General features: G+C 47.3%; 1 pseudogene; it reads right to left on the bottom strand.

Moving 5' to 3' along the window:
- Window positions 1-298: 298 nt before the first annotated feature.
- On the bottom strand, window positions 299-3,000 carry LOC101582383 (annotated as a pseudogene).
- Between the last annotated feature and the right edge of the window lie 477 nt (window positions 3,001-3,477).

Below are 3,477 nucleotides of genomic sequence, written 5' to 3'. Positions count from 1 at the left end.
TCCTCAATCCACCCTGGTAGGGTTTTCTTTCCTTGAATAGCAGTCACAGTGGCAGTTCACAGTGGAGCATGGTCACTCCATCTTACATGAAACCAGATGAATATTTGTATTTTGCTGTGCAAGGTCTAAGTTGCCCAGATTAGCCTTGAACCTACAATCCTTTCTCTGCCTCCTGGGTGGCTGGAATTATAGGCATGTACCACCACACTGCTTCCGTTTTTGTTTTTTTTGTTTTTTTGTTTTTTTTTTTGGCCCTTCAAGTTATTTTACTACATTTTAAATGCTTTAGATTTGTGTGTGTGTGTGTGTGTCCTTTTTGTCTTTTAAATACAAAGTCCCAACTGTCCCAGTGCCCAAAAGTCTTCCTCTCCACTAAGGCCCGGTGGAGTCAGTCTTCGATCAGAACCTCTGTGGTAGCACCGAGTAGATCCGAGTTCATGACCAGCCCCTTGGGGCCCCCGCTGCCGCCGCAGCCCACGAAGAGCTTGCCGTCAGCAGTGAGGCTCATCTGCTCCGCCCTGCCACAGAAGGACTTGGACATCCCCTCCGCCTCTAGCAGCAGGCACTCTCCAGGGGCCGAGTTCCCCAGGGGCTCAGAAAGAAGAGGAAGACCCTGAGCATCTGTGGGCGGCGCCAGGGACTCTGGGTTGGTGCCCAAGATATCTGTGCTGGTGATGAGGGCGCCCACGTTGGCGGCCAGAGCTTCTGCAATCAGCACCTAGGGGTGGCTCTTGGCTTTGTGTGCCACAACACTGTCTTTTCAAATTTTTTGCCACAGATATTGCAAGAAAACTGGTAGAAGGAGTCTGCATCATGCTTCTTCATGTGCCAGTTGAGAGACGCCTTTTGTCGACAAGTAAATCCACAGATCTCACATTGGAGCGGTTTCTCGCCCGTGTGAATCATCCTGTGCACTGCAAATTATGGGAACTCTTTTTTTTTTTTTTTTTAAATGGGAACTCTTGAAGGCCCGAGCACAGTACTCACAGATATAATCCCTTTGATCTGTATGGTGTTTGGCATGCCGCAGAAGCTGCTTCTGGAGCCGAAGAGTCGCCCACAGGAAGGATGTGGACAAACATATTTCTTCTTCAGCAAATGCTGGTATTTAATGCAAATAGCAAGGGTGAGCGAGGACAGTGCCACAGCCTTCTCACAGCGGACATACTGGATTGGGGGTTTCTTCCTTCTTTTGGGCAAACGAGGACTCTTGTCATCTTTCTGCCTTCATCCTCTCTTCCTAGGAGGGTCCTCATCTTCTCTAATTTCATTTTCTTCTTCTTTCACCTCTACTTCCACTTCCACTTTAATTTCCTTCTTTCCTTTCTCTTCCTTCACCTTCCCCGATTTTCTCCATGGCTTTGGAGTTTCCCTTTCTAGGTGAGGTTTGTAGGTCTCCTCTCTGGGGTCATCCTTGAATGGTATTTCCTCTTCACTGATTAACATCTCTTCTTCCTCTTCATCACTACTAATGCCACCGGGAGACTGATGTTCTTCTGCAACTTCATAGTCAAGCTGATCTGCAAGTGGCTCTGACTTGCAGATGAGCTGCAATGAACCAGTCTTGGACCGGGAGCTGCGGGTATTCTCTGTGTCACGAACACGGGAGACCGACGTCCTGTTGCTACTGCGCCAGCCGCGGCCAGGTCTGGTTGTAGCAATGGAAACGTCCTGAGGGAGGGCAGCGTCGCCTTCCTCCTCTTTCTCCTCCTTGGGTTCTTTATCAGTTGTTATTTTTTCTGCACATACGAGTTGCGGACTCTTCTTTCCCTGAGCTGGTGACGGGGGCTCCGCGGCCGGAGGCTGCTGCCCGGGGCCGTCGGCAGGCCTGGCGCTGGGGCTGCTCCTCCGCCGTATGGCGCTGGCACTCGGCCTTCCTCGGCGGGACACAGCGGGACACGGCGGGACACGGCGGGACACAGCGGCAGCGGCGGCGGCCCGGCCGGATCCCGGCCGCCTCTTAGCGAGGCTGCTCGTGGTCCCCGCCTTGGCCTCCTCTACCCCTTCCTGGTCCTGCTGCTCCAGGGGGCTCGGCTCCTCCGTCTCCCCGGCATCAGGGCTCGCCCGTCCCCCACCCCTCGTCCCGGGCGGCGGAGGCGGAGGCGGCTGCCCCGGTCGCCTCCGGCTGACTCTCACCCCAGCGCCTCTCCCCGCTCCGCTCCCTGCCACTCAAGGCCCGCGACTCACTGCTTCTGTTTTAAGAGAAAAAATACTAATTTTTTGGTATAAAAAATACTAACTTTTTAGTATAAAAAATACTAATAATAACAATGTTATTATTACACGACATTCAATAAGAGGCAAATACAAAGATGCAACAAACATTATGTTGGGATCTCTTTTTTTTTTTTTTTTTTAGCAAGATCTGCTACTTACATGTTTGTGCAATTCAATTCCCCCGGCCCCATGAGAATGTATGGAGTTTGAGCTCTGGCTGAGTAAGCTAGCAAGACCCTGTCTCAGAATAAAAAATAAAGGAGGGCCAGGGAGATGGCAGAGTAGAATAAGTGCTTCCCTGGCAAGCGCAAGGGCCTGAGTTCAATCCCTGGTTCTGCAAAAAAAAAAAAAAAGGAAAGAAAACATAAAAATTCTAAAAAAAAAAAAAAAGGAGCTGGGGATGTACTTAGTGCAAATACCTTAACTTCAATAAAATTTATAGGCTCTGCTCCAAGTAGAATGCTGACTAAATATGTCACAAAACAATTTGTTAAAAACCAATCCGTGTTTGACTGGCTTAAAAAAAAAAATCCATGAAAGTGTGATTATAACAACTAGGTAGCTTCTGATTTAAAAAATCATTCAGGGCACAGGTGTACTCAACGTGTTACCTAGCCTGTGTATAAGAACACGAAACAGCCTAGATTCAACCCAGACAGGCTGACTTGGGATCTCTCTTCCTCAACAATGTGCTCTGAGCCACCAGGGCTGAAGAAACTCAACCAGACCTTTCAGGGTGTGCCTATGAAGTAGTATTAAAAAGTAGAAGCTAAGTCTGGGCATGGTGGTACACGCCTGTAATCCCAGCACTGGGGAGGCTGAGAACAGGAGGATCACCAAGTCTAAGCCGCATAGTGAGACCCTGTACCAAATACATAAAAATAAAAAATATATATGCTGCAAGTGTCAGCCACACCTGATTTAAAAAAAAAAAAAATTGGAAGCTGTAAAGAAGCAAAAAAAGGCCATGCTCCTTGCCAATCTGACCCTAATTAATTCTGACCCTAATTAAATCTGACCCTAATTTTTTTTAAAAAATCCTGTATTATCTGATGCAAACTTCCTAATTCAAGAAAACCCTGTCATCAGCACACAGCTCAGAGAAAGCTGTATGAATTAAAAGCACAGAGAATAAAAACTTTTACTTGCAGTATCACTAGGCTCACTTTAGAGTTAATGAATATACATTGGTCAAGAAACTGAAACTTCTGAGAGATTAGTAACTTTATTTATTTATTTATTTATTTATTTATTTATTTA

The sequence above is a fragment of the Octodon degus genome, unplaced genomic scaffold (assembly GCF_000260255.1).
Source record: "Octodon degus isolate 3935 unplaced genomic scaffold, OctDeg1.0 scaffold00017, whole genome shotgun sequence".
NCBI lineage: Eukaryota > Metazoa > Chordata > Mammalia > Rodentia > Octodontidae > Octodon > Octodon degus.
This window is presented reverse-complemented; position numbering and strand designations above follow the sequence as displayed.